Source organism: Salmo salar, chromosome 25 (assembly GCF_965601325.2).
Source record: "Salmo salar chromosome 25, fSalSal1, whole genome shotgun sequence".
In the NCBI taxonomy this organism is placed as follows: Eukaryota; Metazoa; Chordata; class Actinopteri; order Salmoniformes; family Salmonidae; genus Salmo; species Salmo salar.
In genome coordinates, this window is record NC_138315.1 from 22,406,197 (window position 1) to 22,423,885 (window position 17,689).

The 17,689-nt window shown below is 42.0% G+C and overlaps 1 protein-coding gene and 1 long non-coding RNA gene across 7 annotated transcripts in view; one reads left to right on the plus strand and one right to left on the minus strand.

The window, feature by feature from the left end:
• Positions 1-5,843, minus strand: part of LOC106586374 (1-phosphatidylinositol 3-phosphate 5-kinase) — a 32,933-nt gene extending 27,090 nt beyond the window's left edge. For 4 of the 6 annotated variants that reach the window (XM_014173585.3, XM_082968991.1, XM_082968990.1 and 1 more), the window contains exon 1: positions 828-1,192. The gene's annotated coding sequence lies outside the window, so the exon portion shown is untranslated. Of the gene's footprint in view, positions 1-827; positions 1,195-5,711 lie in introns of those variants that run through there. The other 2 variants (XM_082968989.1, XM_082968993.1) reach the window with 2 other exon arrangements.
• Positions 5,844-5,900: 57 nt separating this feature from the next.
• LOC106586377 (uncharacterized) lies at positions 5,901-10,526 on the plus strand. Its single transcript, XR_001324176.3, has 2 exons — positions 5,901-7,320; positions 8,292-10,526. It is a non-coding gene; the product is annotated as an uncharacterized LOC106586377 (long non-coding RNA).
• Positions 10,527-17,689: the final 7,163 nt, after the last annotated feature.

A 17,689-nucleotide genomic window follows, 5' to 3' on the forward strand; every position in this document is an offset into this window, starting at 1 on the left:
GTCCCTTTTAAAGAATGTAGCCAATCTTGTTTTCCACCAACTACAGAGAGAGAAAAAAAAGATGGAGAATTAGAAAGCAAGAGAGAGAGAGAGAATTAGAGAGAATACACTGTCACTGTACTAAGGAACGTTTAATGATGGCCTAAGTTTATAAAATGTAAACAAGATAAAACTTAAGCCACTGTTTGATCAAAACAAAATGGGACTGAGTCTTGCTGTTTTTCTTCAAACGAAGATAAAATGTTGCTCTTGACAGCAGTAGTTACCACCGGTGGAGGGATGGACCAGAGGAAAATGACAACCTCACCAGCAATCATTTCCACCCCGTCATGTGACCATAGGCCTGACGATGGCAGCTGAGTTAACCAGCATCAACAGCCTTGAATGCCCACGGCCTCACCTTCAGCTAAAGAGGCAACTAGGTGAATGTGTGTAAACTACATAGCCATACTGTTGGTGTATAATACTAAACTGACTAATGTTACCTTGCATCAAAGCAGCAGTAGCAACACATATAGGGTTAATTATAACAAATATTTGGTAACACAGCTAGCTTGCTATCACCGCCAAGCCGTGCAAGAATACAAACATAAATTAACCCAACTAACCACTGCAAAGCAGTATCATGCAGATAAAAATCATTGATCTGAATAGCTGTCAAATACTAACTACAGTGGCAGACTCTGTGTCCGTTACTGTGCCCGGCGAGACAGTGAGCTAACGTTAGCTAGCAGTTAACGTTAGCAGGCCCACTGTTGTTAGCTAAATGAAGGAAGAGTGAAGTGAACGCTCATATAATCGAATTTCCACTAAATAACACAAATTACCTGTGTGTTGGTCTCCTTGGACATCCCTGTGTGAATAAATTACATTAGGTAAATTCCTGTGAAGTCGAGTAGCCGCCCTATCTTGAGATATGTATTTCAAGCGGTCCTGAGCAAGACAGGACAAGTCGTGATCGCAACAGTTCGATCAACTGTTGTGATCGCATTAGTGGAAACCAAGAGTGTTCTCAGGGCAGACCTGGTTGTAGCTAGATACAGTATGTTGTGTGTTTTTGCATTTTATCTAACCGTAACCATTTTCCTAAACTTCATCGAATTATCATATCCTGCCACGAAAAGTAACTTCTGCGAGTCAAAACCGGCAGACCCGCCCTGAGAACAGTCTTGGTTTCCACTACAGCGTTGTGATTACGAAACAAGGCAGCGGCCATCTATTACCTATTTAATCGATTGACATGACACGTTCCTTGCACACGCCATAGCATGTTTTACTTGGTTTCTTGTGAACAGACACTTTCAGAGAACAACAATTGCCATGTAATTTAGCTATAAGTGAAAACTTTAGTATACCTGAGTTGTTTTACTTGTGGACGTTTTTGTCCCCATTTATTGTAAAAATAAAAATATCATGAATATATCTGTCCTTAGTGCCCTGTGCACTAATATGTATCAATAAATGACTGCTTATCTCCACAATTACTTTATTCAGAGTAATGCTTGAGGTATGCCAAATATAACCTACCTGAGCCTGGTTATTCTGCTGTTCTGGGCCAATAGCTATGAGTGCACAGAGTCCATCCCTGCTTTACTTTGAAAAGATAATGAACTGTGAACAACCTATTTTCTGGTCAACCCATCTACTATTCCATCAGTCATTGCAGTTTTGCTTATGCGACTGTCATGTGATATCAGTTTATAGTAATCCATGAATGTCTCTAAAGGAAATTAGTAATTTAACCGTTAATGGTTCAAAGTGCTTTCAGCTACTGACTGTTGCGTGGTTTGAACTTGTTTATATTAAATCACATTTTATTTGTCACATGCTTCGTAAACAACAGATGGAGACTGACAGTGAAATGCTTATTTACGGGTCCTTTTTCAACAATGCAGTTTTAAAGATTAAAAAAATAAAAAAGATAGAAATACTGACACGAGGAATAAATAAATACACAGTGAAAAAACAAATAACAATAAAAGTTAAAATAACATGGCTATATACAGGGAGTAGTCATGGCCATAACTACATATGAGGACACCTGTAATTTTTTATAATTTGGTGAAGAAAAAAATATATATATACACTATATATACGAAAGTATGTGGACACCCCTTCAAATTAGTTGATTCGGCTATTTCAGCCACATCCGTTGCTGACAGGTGTATAAGATCGAACACAGCAATGCAATCTCCATAAACAAACATTGGCAGTAGAATGGCCTTACTGAAGAGCTCAGTGACCTTCAACGTAGCACCATCATAGGATGCCACCATTCCAACAAGTCAGTTCGATCATTTCTGCCCTGCTAGAGCTGACCCAGTCAACTGTAAGTGCTGTTATTGTGAAGTGGAAACTTCAAGGATCAACAATAGCTCAGCCACACAAGCTCACAGAATGGGACAGCCGAGTGCTGAAGCGCATAGCGTGTAAAAAACGTCTGTCCTCAGTTGCAACACTCACTACCGAGTTCCAAACTGCCTCTGGAAGCAACGTCAGCACAAGAACTGTTCGTCGGGAGCTTAATGAAATGGGTTTCCATGGCCGAGCAGCTGCACACAAGTCTAAGATCACCATGCGCAATGCCAAACTTTGGTTGGAGTGGTGGGAAGCTCGTCACCATTGGACTCTGGAGCAGTGGAAATTGGTTCTCTGGAGTGACAATTCACGCTTCACAATCTGGCAGTCCAATGGACAAATCTGGGTTTGGCGGATGCCAGGAGAACGCTACCTGCCCGAATGCATAGTGCCAACTGTAAAGTTTGATGAAGGAGGTATAATGGTCTTGGGCTGTTTTTCATGGTTCTTAATGCTATTGCATACAATGACATTCTACACGATTCTGTGCTTTCAACTTTGTGGCAACAGTTTGGGAAGGCCCTTTCCTGTTTCAGCATGACAATGCCCCTGTGCACAAAGCGAGGTCCATACAGAAATGGTTTGTCGAGATCGGTGTGGAAGAACTTGACTGGCCTGCAGAGCCTCAACCCCATCGAACACCTTTGGGATGAATTGGAACACCGACTGCGAGCCAGGCCTAATCACCCAACATCACTAATGTCTTTGTGGCTGAATAGAAGCAAGTCCCCGCAGCAATGTTCCAATGGACAGCCTTGCCAGAAGAGTGGATGCTGTTATAGCAGCAAATGGGGGACAAACTCCATATTAATGTTGATGATGATTTTGGAATGAGATATTCGACAAGCAGGTGTCCACATACTTTTGGTCATGTAGTATAGTTGCCACAAAGTTGGAAGCACAGAATCGTCTAGAATGTCATTGTATACTGTAGCGTTAATATTTCCCTTCAATGGAACTAAGGGGTCTAGCCTGAGCCATGGAAAAACAGCCCCAGACCATTATTACTCCTCCACCAGACTTTACAGTTGGCACTATGCATTGAGGGAGGTAAAGTTCTCCTGGCATCTGCCAAGCCCAGATTCGTCCGTCGGACTGACAGATGGTGAAGCGTGATTCATCACTCCAGAGAATGTGTTTCCACTGCTCCAGAGCCCAATGATGGGGTGTTTTACACCACTCCAGCCGACACTTGGCATTGTGCATGGTGATCTTAGGCTTGTGTGCAGCTGCTCGGCCATGGAAACCCATTTCATGGAGTTCCCGACAAACAGTTCTTGTACTGACGTTGCTTCCAGAGGCCGTTTGGAACTTGGTTGTGAGTGTTGCAACTGAGGACAGACAACTTTTACATGCTGTGTGCTTCATCACTAGGCAGTCCTGTTCTGTGAGCTTGTGTGGCCTACCACTTCACAGCTGAGCTGTTGTTTCTCCTAAATGTTCCCACTTCACAATAACAGCGCTTACAGTTGACCATGAAGCTCTAGCAGGGTAGAAATTTGACTAACTGACTTGTTGGAAATATGGCATCCTATCAAGATGCCACGTTGAAAGTCACTGAGCACTCCAGTAAGGCCATTCTACTGCCAATGTTTGTCTATGGAGATAGCATGGCTGTTTGCTCGATTTTATAGACCTATCAGCAAAAGGATGTGGCTGAAATAGCCGAATCCACTCATTTGAAGGGGTGTCCACATACACTATATATAGAAAAGTATATGTAGTACACAATAAAGACAATCAATTACGGGTCAATATCTAAATATTGCTCCCAGCATTGATCAAAGCTCAGAACGTTTATATTATTGATCTGACTGAGTTCTAATCGCGCCTGCCTCTTCGCGTACGAGTGTAATTATGAACCGTGGCTTGTTCACTCTCAAATTGCTAACTCAGCCCTCTCGCCACACAGGCGGAGGGCTTGAGACGTGAAACCAGCAAGCAGTCGGCTCTAGTTGGCAACTAGAGACGCTGCTTACAGTGTGTTTGCTCATCAACTTGTACTTTCACCAGCCTGTAAAGTTAATCATAATGGTTACTAACCGGGTTTCCATCCAACCTTTTTATGCGAGTAAAGTACATGTTGGATAAAAAATGTAATTACAGGCCTAATGGAAACAGCACATTTGTTAATAAAACAAGTTTTGCTAGACAAGGTGTGATCTTTTTGTTATTGGTAAAGTCAATTATGGGGGAAATTACGGTGGAAACGCTTTAATTCACAAATATTTATATAAGCGATGACGTTATCCTCGCACTACTACGACTTGTCTGGAAAGCATGCAGTTTATTAGGCTAGAGATTAAGCTATGATGAACTTCACAGGGTGGTGAAAGTGCAAGGTGATGAGCATGATGTTCTTTTCCAATAAATATCGAGGGTCTTATTCTGGTTGATCGAGGCTTGGCTGCCGTTTGACAAGTAAGGAATAATCAAAGAAGGGCTATGCGTTAAATAATTATATGGAAAATATTGAATTGTGTGGAAGGTGTGTTCCACACCGCGCTAGAGGAGTTGATCTGATCTTCCACAGAGTTGCATTATTTTCCAGAGAACACAGAGCCCCTACTTGATTATCCTTTTTATACCAAGGCTACAACTGAACACATTTGCCACTAGAAATGTGTTCATTTGCTGGAAGAATAACACGTTTACTAGATCGCTACAGTAGTTGTCGTGGTAACCAAACAAACATACATGCTATATTTTTAGCTAACCAAACCATCCGACTTAGCATGCTGTTATGAAAATTGAATTCACCAATACTTCATCACCACTTAAGTTTTGATATTGTGTAGGACGTGTGATTGCTCTGGTCTAGCTGTTCTTTATCTGAACGCTGTAACAAAGAAAGTAACTGTAGTCTTGGCTAGCTACAGATTTACTGTCACTTTTTTTTTATTTGAAGAAATGTTGAAGAACAAATAGCTTCCAAGATGGATCGGGTAAGTTTGGTTTTATTTACAGTATGCCTACTGTGGTGTATAACATGTCTAGGCCTATTTTTCGTCATCTTTGATCTTCCATTTCCATTTGAACAGCTGGACAAAATAAACAATGATGGTAATTAAAAAAAAAAATAAAAAAATACTGTTTCTGGTTAGCATCGCTATCGCCTTGTGTAGCCCCGCCCACTAGACACAGTTCCATTCGAACGCGATCGTGTTTGTTTCCGTTTGACAACTTCCGTCAACGCTAGCGAATTACCTCAGAGCGGTGGCTAACACATCATAACAAATAAACAAAAACGAAACATGGATCACCAGGAGGAGGGAAATGGATTGGTATGTAGCGACCCGCACAGACAGTTGTGGGTTATGTGTTAGGCTATTAGTGGGTTGTGTCGTACTTACCAGTGTTCGCGGGGTCATGCCAATCAACCTGCTATCTGCCAATCACGGGAATGCCTGGAATGTTCTGATACCGGGCAGCCTGGTGGTTGGCGTGGTGGTTGGGCAGGGGGATGGAGCATTGGAAGTTAAGAACGGGTTTAGCCATTGTTCTCTCTCTTACGTCTGGGCTTCACAAGAGAAGGTCATGGTTGGTTTGTAGTGTACCTTTCATTTATTTGGCGTGGGCTACGGCCAAACAGTAGCCTGTGTTAAGTTAAGTTAAACCGTCCATTCGTTAACTCCATCCTCTGTCTGGACAATTGTTCCTTCATGATCTAGTCAGGTCATTACAGGTATTTTTGAAGGTGGATGTTCAGCCCAGCCAATCAAGCAGCTCTTACCACTCTACTTGGGTACTTGTATCCTACAACGGATCAGTAGAGACGGCTGAGGGATTTTACAGGCATGCTGGGAATATGAGCTTTGGGTGGGTAATACCCAGGTGAAGGAGATGGGAATGTATGGAAGGGAGTTTAGCCCAACGGTAGCTATTCCTGTAAATCCACCATGGCTACTCCCACCTCCAGTAGTAGATCTAGAAGTATTGGAGAGACTACAGAAAGATAAGGAGGGTCTTGATCCATCTGATTTGTTTAAGGGAAGTCTTGATACTGTGTATCAGGATGTTGTGGCCATATACACAGATGGTTCAAAAGATCCAAGGACAGGACATACTGGGTCAGCATTTGTAGTGCAGGAATCTGGGGTGAAAGTCAGATCATCTGGTTGTATATACAGATGAGATGGTGGCCATACTGTTGTCCTTGCAGTGGGTGGAGGAAGTTGAGCCAGAAAGAGTAGTTATTTGCTCTGATTCTCCAGTCCTTTTATATCAAGACAAGTCCTGCTTTGTGAGGTGCTACAAACCCATGGCAGGAGTAAACAAATGGATATACAGCTAATATTTACATGGGTCCCAGCTTATGTGGGAGTGCAGGGGAACGAGGCAGTTGATGTACTGGCTAAACAAGCACTAAGTAGTGGGGATGTTGATGTGGAAGTTTCAATGAGCAAGGCAGAGGCAAAAAGCGATGGTGGAGAAATGGCAAGAGCAGTGGAATAGAGATACTTAGGCCAGGCATTTATTTTCAAGTACAGAGGAAAGTTGGGGAGAACGGCAGGAAGGGACAGAAGAGAGGAGGCTTTATTTACACGATTAATGGTGGGACACAGCTAGTTGAATAAGACCTTACATGTGATAGGAAAGCATCCAACAGGACAATGTGAGTATTGCCAGGAAACAGACAGTGGAACATGTATTGATACAGTGTGGACATTGGAGGGAAAGAGGGAAGGGGATACAGGAATTAGTTTAAATAGTATATTGAGTAGAACGTCATTAGATATAGTCTCAAATATTTTGTTATTTTTTTAAGAGCAACGGGGCTAGCAGGTAGGATTTAGTTTCTCCCTGTCTCTGGCCCACACTCTAGTACAGTAGGTGGCGGTAATGCACCATAACGTTGGATGCCAACCGCCGATAAACCCCACCCTAGAAGAAGTAGAGCTGGCTGGATGATTTTCGTCGCTGGCGTTGGAAAGTCAAGCAGCCTCAATGTTGTTGTGAAAGGTAGGCTAATAAGCAAAGTCACTTGCATTTATATGTCTAACATTACTTAACATAAGCGATTACAGCATACAAGCCGCCTACATGTGTTGTGGTGACGGGTACTATAATCCATAGGCTAACTTGATGATAGAGTTCTTAGATGATATGATCAATCTTCGCATTACTTGGTCACTTAGCCTATTTTCGTCGTTCCTTTTATAGATGAAAGTTCGCAATACTGCCATATCTAGACACAGAATGATAAAATAGTCAGGCGTAACATTTTTATTTAACCTTTATTTAACTAGGCAAGTCAGTTAAGAACAAATTCTTATTTACAATGACGGACAAACCCGGACGACGCTGGGCCAATTGTGCGCCGCTCTATGGGACTCCCAATCACGGCCTGATGTGATACGGCCGGGAATCAAACCAGGGACTGTAGTAACGCCTCTTGGACTGAGATGCAGTGCCTTAGACCGCTGCGCCACTCGGGAGCCCACCCCCCCAAAAAACAACATAGCAGTTAGACCAAATGTTTTGTTGGATGAAAGCTGAATTGAGAATAATTTATTGGTTGTTAATAACATGTATTTGTGGATCAACAGAACTGCTGTATTAATGTGGGGAATCTGTTAGTATTCTGTCAAATCGCATGTTGGTGAAGCAAGGTAGGTTTATGGAGTCCAGGTTAGTAGGGTATGAAATGTATTTAAACATGTCAGCGTCATGTATTTTTTTAGTGTCTTTAGCGTTATTGTTTTTCTGCGTGAAAAAGGTTTGTAAAATATCAGGGTGGTTGGGGGTTAATGCCTAAAGTATGGTAAGTATAAGTGGTCTCATCTCTTTGGGAACAATAGCAAGGTAAGTTTGATGAAACTTGCATGTGTTTTGATTACGTTGATCACATAGTCCTCACAGTCCTGTCACCCAATTGTTAATAATGGAATTTTCTCTGATTTACTTTTTTTGTAACAAACATTCTATCACAGGTGCAGTGTCCAGTGGGCTAACTGGCATAGCCTGCACAGATGAGCAGCGACAATGGAATGCAGGGACTCGGAGGAACCTTGAGCCAAAGCGGTTAAACAGCATTGACTTCACACACTATAAGGCCAGTGACCAATATGCAGAAAAGCGTCCCCTGCCTCCCACTCCTGTATTCCACTCACAGGAGGAATTGAATAGGAGCCTGAGACACCTGAATCTGCCTGTGGGGAGTCTGCTCTATAAGTGGGTTAATGCTGAACCAACAATAACATCACAGCCAGTAGCATCCCAGCTAAAATTTGGACTGAAAGGAATATTTATTTGTGGCTGTACCATTTTAATGTATTTGAAGATAATGAGCTGATGGCCTCCCAGTGGCTGGAAGACTGTGGATACTCTGTGGACCACAGAGGCACTGTTGTCAGTGTTGAAGAGCCATGGCTATCATCAAGCCCTGACAGAGTGCTGAACTCCAAGGAGCTGTTGGAGATCAAGTGTCCTGTCATGGGGAAGGCTTCTAGGGCCCTATGATTTCCGCGATGTGGAAAACGAACAGAATCGCAGAATTTGGTAATAAAAATGGAATCAACTGTAGAATGTGGAATTTTGCAGAATTTGGCTGAAATTGATTTAAAAAAAAATCTAAAGTAGGCCTAATTATTGTAGTAACGTAAATTATTTCATAATTATAGACGATTATGCCTAGGAAAATAGTGTCCATGTAACCGGTCTCTGTCATGTCATCAATCTGGTGGGTGAGACCTGGCAGCACTACAAATACTTCTCTGTAGTTGCATCACTTGTGACATGGATGAGATCTGTCTTCTTCAAGAAGCCTGGCAGAAAGAGAAGATGGGTGATGACAGCTCTGTCACTCCTGGAAAGAACCCACCATCCCACAGCAGTGTCTGCATACAATGACATGGAGGATCTGGGCTCTTACCTAGTGAATGGAACAGCAAAAACATGTGGGTATGGTGCCAAGACAGATGAGCTATTGAGAAAGATGGGGATTGGAGGGAGGTGCTTGACCGTCTCTGATGCATTCCACTTGGCCTTCAAAGTTGTCAAAACACTGGGACACACATCCAGCGAGGGAGGTCTACAGGCTGGCTAGGGTGTTCGATCCTAGGCAGGCTCCAGCCATGGAAAAGCAGATTGAAGGCTACACACAACTGAAACCCATGGCAAGCCCATCATCAGAGCTCAGTGAAAAATGTGTCCAGGGAGCCCTCACCTGCTTTGGAGCTTGCTGATTACTGGAGGGGCCTGAGTGTGAGATTCCCAAGAGTTGCAGAAGTGGCAGTGGCCTACATCTACTTCCCACTCAGCTCAGTTGACTGTGAGAGGAGTTTCAGCAAATACAAGACTACTTACAGACAAGCGAGAAGCACTCACTGAGCTCAAAACAGAGGCTGACAATCATGTACTTCAATGGAGATGTCAGTGATAGATGGAAAACTTACAATGGACAGACATAGGAGCTCATAAGGTAGTTCCATAGGTTTTTCTTATTGCTGCATTGTTGCCTAGATTCTTGCATTACCTTTTCTTTAATGAAACACTTAGAACTCTGTACTGAAGCACTTGCCTTTATTTTTTTTTTAAATAGTGCAATGTTGTGTTGCATCATTACAAAGGTACTGTTATCTTATTTGATGTTTTATTCATTCATATTACTAGACACGCTTTCTGATGATAAAATTAGCATAAATCGTAAAACATAGAATTCAGAAACATTTTCACAGAAAAATTGAATTTGAGAAAAAATATAATGGAATTTTGAAAAAATAAAACGGATTTCATAGGGCCCTAGGAAGGGCTGTGATTCTCTGGATGATGTCTTCAATGGGAAAGCCTGTGATGTGAAGGTGGTGGGGGGCACACCCTAACTGCAACCACATGGGCCACGTGGCTACTACATGCAGCTGCAAATTGGTATGTTTTGCACAAGACTGAGACAAAGTAAGGTGCTCATTTGGACTCTGTCCCGGCAAGTTGTCATCCCCGTTCCCTATGATGCACAGGTCTGTGCAGAGGCTGTCCTGAGGTTGAAGGCATTCTACTCAACACATGCTGTCATTTATTGTTAAGAAGCATCAGGCAGGCAGCTTGTCACTGAGTGACAAATATATGCAGCTCTGTACACGTATGTAGTTAGATGTCTCTCCTGTTTGCAGTTACTATTAACACATTGTTTTTCAATTAAAAAGCCTGACTTAATGCATCAACAGTCACAGTATTGTGAAAATTGTTTTTATGGCTTTGTTTTTTATTAATATTAATGAGTATGTAAAACAAATAATTAAGTAAAGTTGTTATAGAATGAATTGAAATGTATTTAACGTAACTTTTGACAACTTTAATTCATATTTGGAAATCAACCCTGTGAATGGCATTTGACTGATCAGTTCATTCAGCATCTTTATGAATGATATCACCACACAGGTCAGCACAGGTTACACAGGTCAGCACAGATTCAAAGTAGTTTGTCAATTTCAGATGAGAGGTTGATTGGCACTGTTTGTGAGATGATTCTAAACGACTTGAGCCTTTGAAGTACGCGTTCCACATGAACCCTCACATTAGCTATCCGTCTTGTACATATGGTGTCCTCTGACAGCTGTGTGCCTCTTTTTGTGAAGGCTGGAATTGTAAATTCGACCTTCCTCTCGTGTAGCAGATCAGATTGTGAAGCTCCGGTCAGCCACGACCTTATCACCTGGACAAAGGTACTCCAGGAACCCAGAATCCGATGTTATATATTTGTCACTAAATCTACCTCCATATGCTGAGGAGATGAACACCACTAGACCACAAGGTGCAATGGCCATCAGGTACTTGATAGTGTTCTGGGCATAGTAATGGCTGAATGACTCCCCTCTTGAATCCAGGTTCTTGCACTTCTGTAAAGCAGTTTCTGAGCAGTCAATAATGCAGGTTGTTCCTGGGCAGTGGTCCTTAAAACATTGTCACATAGTAGCATGGATGGGGTCTCCCTTGGCAACCATGGAATGTACTACCTCCGATTCTCTTCCATCATGTCAATCCAATAACTAATCACTTGACTGACAATACTCTGGGAAACACCAAACCTTTCTGCTAGGTACTGCTGCAGCAAGCTGAGCTTCAGCTTCATCAGTGTCATCAGGAGTTGGTCTGTCAGGTCTAACTGAAAGCTTCCTTTGGCAGCAAGAAACAAGCCTGTATGCAGTCAACAGAGTGCTTCGTTCCTCAGCAGGGTTTTGTAGAGAGGTGCTGCTGGGTACTGTGTCCCTGCCTCACAGGCTTTACATGATCACCTGAGCTGTAGTTGTGATCACTTAGAGATGGGTCTTCCCATTGGGTTTGGGCATCCTTCTCTGAAGGCATATCCATTCCTTCTGTGTTGGCCAATCCACATTTTCAATTTGCTAAACACTTGAGCCTGTTGTGTCACCTGTTAAGAAATCAGTATGGCTTGTCAAGTCAATTGACAAAACCATACAATAAAACACCATACTGCATGAATGCTCCTAATAATAAGTATATATAAAATGGGATTTTTTTATTGAGCTGTAGAGGAAATAAATTGTGCGATTATGAGACTGTGGATAGATAAGAGCAAGAGGGAGACACGAGGACAGCAGGCAAACAGCTCAAGCGTTTGGCTAACCTGTCACTGACGACTACCTGACCAACGCCCGACGCTACTTCACGAGTGGAGCTTCGTAGCCAAGCCATTTTTCTGGGTGAGGACGCTTCGCTGTAGGCTTCTTGTCAAAGAAGTGGTAGGAGCACACAAATTGACGTTTTGGTGGTTTCTTTAGGTTCAACGCTTTGAGCCAGCGCCACAAAGACTTGTATTGGTCACCGAGGTAAAGACAGTTTCAAGTTGGATATTCGCGCTTTCAAACCTCAATAGCTTTCAAACCACTTGAGCCACAGACTCCAAATAAGTATCATTATGTTGGAAAAATTGAGCTTATTTTCACATTTTGGACATTAATTCGCTTTCCAAAGCTAATAAACATGTTGGAAATGTGAGCAGCATTCTGTATTCCTAGTTGAATTAGTTAGGGAGTGTAAACAAAGTACAAACTTTTTTTACATTCGAATTCCAGTAGCTCATTGGTCATGTGACCTACTTGACTCAAACAAGGTCCAGAATGTCCACTGACTACCTTTCTATATTGCACACCCTTTAGTTTGTCCATTTTCATCTCATAAGATTTTACATGAATTTTTCAAAATGTAGAATTTCAATAGCTCCTTGGTCATGTGACCTAGTGACTTCAAACAGGGTTCAGAATGTCCACTCTGTGGGCCTACACATTGCACACCCTTTAGTTTGTCCATTTTCATCTCACATGATTTTACATGATTTTATCAAAATGTAAAATTTCAATAACTCCTTGGTCATGTGACCTACTGACCTCAAACAAGGTTCAGAATGTCCACTGACTATACCTTCATATCGCTCACTCTGATGTTTGTCTACTTTCATATCATGCTATTAGGCTTAAATCTGTAAGCTTTGCAGGCCTTCATTTCACATGGGTGTTAACTTATTTATTTTTTTAAGTTAACAAATGTTCCAGCCTCGCAATAACTATATTTTACATGGACACTGAAAAGATCTGCAAATGGCTGTATGTGGTATGGATCAAGGACAGGAGAGGTGTTCAAACAGAGGTGCCTAAAGGAAGGCGCACAGGTAGGCCTCATGAAAAACAATGTTTCATATGCTCTTTTTAATCACAGTAATAGGCAGTGATTTGTCAGTCAGAGTGAGCTTGATAAGGTGAGTCATTTTCATAGCATCACTTTCATGTACTGTACATTAAGACAAATCCTTCTACGTTGAGTATTAGAACGCAGTTTACATAACCTGATAATGACTTGATATTTGAGTGCATTCACAACAAGCCACCTGCAGACAACTTACAAACTGCAATAGTGCATTTGAGGGTTGGTTTTTCTGATGAAAATAATTATTTGATGCATGGCCTACTATTTCTAACTGGGAAAATAAATTCCTACGTCTTTTGTGAGTAAAATCGGTTGATCCTGCTGGACAGAAAGAATAGGAGAAATTGGAAAACGCTGCATCCAAATTCAGGTCTTAGTTATTCCATTGTACTGGATCTAATACATATTAGCATTTTACATACATTCATAAGTGTAATAATTTTTTATGACATACTGTGAAAAACTCTTGGCTGCTGGCTCTGCCACTTTCAGACATGTGCAGAGCAGACTGAAAGAGGAAGGGTAGCTTTTGACTTGAACCACAGGGGTTCTCTGTAAAGAGAGAGTAATCCAAAAGGCACAGACACACCCCTTGACTTTCAATTGGCACCGTTGACCTGTATGTATTCTCTCCTGATTGGCTCTGTGCACCAGCAAGAGTCCGGCAGTCTGACTAAAGTGCCAGAGGTATGAGGAGAGACATCCTCCTTTGTATTTATGGGAACAAATATTTCCTAACACTTTGGATCCTATTCTTGGACAGTTAGAAGACACAATGCATCAATGCAAAAAAATATATATACTAATTACTGTCCATGAGTAACCTCAACCTTGTGGGTCTGTGGGTGTTTGGGCCAATAAAGTGCCAACTCAATTCTACCAGTGAAGAGTCTCTCATGCCCCTATGAACGGGGACACAGGGCAATAGTTTTTAATCTAAAACAGCCCTTTTTTACTGGAGTACACTAACCCCTAATTGGGGCTCTTTTCTTGACACATAGTAGCAGTTTACCAGATAAGAAGTCAAGAAGATCAAAAAGTAGATTGTTGTAAGGGTGTATTACATCCTGTGCTGGCCACATTGTCATATCCATTCTGGATTCTGAGTGGTAAAATCATAGCTGAAAAATTACTCTGTGTGTGTATACATTTTCCCCCAAGACAGAACTGCCAAAGAGGGTGGAGTTGCAATCTACTGCAGAGTTCTGTCATGCTATCCAGGTCTGTCCAAACAGAGCTTCTACTTTTAAAAATCCACCTTTCCAGAAATAAGTCTCTCACTGTTGCCGCTTGTTACAGACCCCCCTCAGCCCCCAGCTGCGCCCTGGACACCATATGTGAATTAATTGCCCCCATTTATCTTCAGTTTGTACTGTTAGGTGACCTAAACTGGGATATGCTTAACACCCCGGCTGTCCTACAATCTAAGCTAGATGCCCTCAATCTCACACAAATTATCATGGAACCTACCAGGTACAACCCCAAATCCGTAAACTCGGGCAGCCTCATAGATATCATCCTGACCAACCTGCCCTCTAAATACGCCTCTGCTGTCTTCAACCAGGATCTCAGCGATCACTGCCTCATTGCCTGCATCCGTAATGAGTCTGCGGTCAAACGACCACCCCTCATCATAGTCAAACGCTCCCTAAAACACTTCAGCGAGCAGGCCTTTCTAATCGACCGGACCCTGGTATCCTGGAAGGATATTGACCTCATTTCGTCAGTAGAGGATGCCTGGTTATTCTTTAAAAGTGCTTTCCTCACCATCTTAAATAAGCATGCCCTGTTCAAAAAATGTAGAACCAGGAACAGATATAGCAGTTGGTTCACTTGTCGTGGAAATTCAGTACTGAGACTTGGTCTTGGTCATTTCTTCAAACAATCATCTTTATTTAATATCGATTAATTATTGCAATAATGAGACCGTCAGCCCACCAGTCTTGACTGACTGTTAGGCTGAGAGTCTAGCCTTTACAGACGATGCACAGTTTTTATATAGCTGAAACCAAGATTGCTTAGTCAGTCACTTCTAACCTTCCCATAAGCCACCATGGTTATCTACATAGGATGGTCTTTTACTTAGTTTCCCAGATGCAAGGAAGATGAGACAGTGAGGCATTGTTCTTAACTCTTCCAGGAGCTCTCTATCTGGAGTCACACACACCACATCTTGTCTATAGAATGCCAGCTTTTAGCTTTTTATCACCAACACAAGTCAATTGTCAGCTTCAAGCTATCTCTAGTAGAACCCATGACCTCAACACCCAGACTAGCTGCAGGGTGCTAGAGTGGAGACCATAAAACACAGCATTAGCGGGACAGAAATATCTTACTGTTCATTAAGTAAATAATTGTTACATATCCAACAAATAAGGTGAATACATAATTTTTCACTCACACACTCCAGACCTGACTGCCCTTGACCAGCACAAAAACATCCTGTGGCGTACTGCATTAGCATCGAATAGCCCCCGCGATATGCAACTTTTCAGGGAAGTTATTGGCAGACTCAACAGCCTTGGTTTCTCAAATGACTGCCTCGCCTGGTTAACCAACTATTTCTCAGATAGAGTTCAGTGTGTCAAATCGGAGGGCCTGTGGTTTGGACCTCTGGTAGTCTATGGGGGTGCCACAGGGTTAAATTCTTGGGTTGACTCTTTTCTCTGTATACATCGATGATGTCACTCTTGTGGCTGGTGATTCTCTGATCCACTTCTATGCAGACGACACCATTCTGTATACTTCTGCCCCTTCTTTGGACACTGTGTTAACTAACCATACAACTCTCCTTCCGTGGCCTCCAACTGCTCTTAAATGCAAGTAAAACTAAATGCATGCTCTTCAACTGATCGCTGCCCGCCCCTGCCCGCCCGCCTAGCATCACTACTCTGGACGGTTCTGACTTAGAATATGTGGACAACTACAAATACCTAGGTGTCTGGTTAGACTGTAAACTCTCCTTCCAGACTCATATTAAGCATCTCCAATCCAAAATTAAATATAGAATCGGCTTCCTATTTCACAACAAAGTCTCCTTCACTCATGCTGCCAAACATACCCTCGTAAAACGGACTATCCTACCGATCCTTGACTTCGGCGATGTCATTTACAAAATAGCCTCCAACACTCTACTCAGCAAATTGGATGCAGTCTATCACAGTGCCATCCGTTTTGTCACCAAAGCCCCATATACTACCCACCACTGTGACCTGTATGCTCTCGTTGGCTGGCTCTCGCTTCATATTCGTCACCAAACCCACTGGCTCCAGGTCATCTATAAGTCTTTGCTAAGTAAAGCCCCACCTTATCTCAGCTCACTGGTCACCATAGCAGCACCCACCTGTAGCACGCGCTCCAGCAGGTATATTTCACTGGTCACCCCCAAAGCCAATTCCTCCTTTGGCCGCCTTTCCTTCCAGTTCCTTGCTGCCAATGACTGGAACGAATTGCAAAAATCGCTGAAGCTGAAGACTCATATCTCCCTCACTATCTTTAAGCATCAGCTATCAGAGCAGCTTACAGATCATTGCACCTGTACATAGCCCATCTGTAAATAGCCCATCCAACTACCTCATCCCCATATTATTTATTTTCTACAAATGTTTGCTCCTTTGCACCCCAGTCATTCATCTTCTGCACATCTATCACTCCAGTGTTTATTTGCGAAATTGTAATTATTTCACCACTACGGCCTATTTATTGCCTTACCTCCCTAATCTTACTTAATTTGCACACACTGTATATAGACTTTTCTATTGTTATTGGCTGTACGTTTGTTTATTCCATGTGTAACTCTGTGTTGTTCTTTGTGTCACACTGCTTTGGTTTATCTTGGCCAGGTCGCAGTTGTAAATGAGAACTTGTTCTCAACTGGCTTACCTGGTTGAATAAAGGTGAAATAAAAGAAATAAATAAATACTGTATGTGGGAATGTCTTATGTCCGTCCTACATGTAGTGTTGGTACATGGAATATTCCTCAACTGCATATATCATAAATTGCTATTGTAAATAGAAGTATTATGTTCAACAACTAACATTTTCAGATATTATTTTGACAAACACACTTTGGTGCTTACAATTCATTCTCTATTGTCATAGATTTGGTGGACACTGTCATCTGTGATATGACTTTCTTTAAGCACGTACTGATGATACTGTCACTTATTTTTTTCTTAAAGTCGACAAACGCTCTACATTTATTCACTCTGTGATAGGGTTGGATCCTATATGCTACTTTTATTATTGTCCTGTAAATGGTTCAGTGTCTATAATTTAGGCTGTTTGTGTAGAATGGGGCATAAAGGAAATAACCTCTACTAATAAATTACTACTAAATTATAGTGATAAGGAAAACAGAATACACATTTGGCTTGTGTATTCATTTGCCTATAACTAATCAGAATTCCATTATGTTTACATAAAAAAGAGAACACTTCAAAATGAGAAGATCCTGCCATGGAAAAGACGACTGGGCGGACATAAAGTGGAAATGAGGGGAAATAACTCACACCATGCAGCAGGACACCTTCAGCTGCGGGGTCTTTGTAATGCAGGTTTGATAGTTATATTTTCAATAATGAATGGTTAGCTGTTATGTGAGAATTAGGTCAAAAACTCTATTTTATTTTTTGGTGTAGATGGCCAAGGAAGTTGCACAGAACTTCC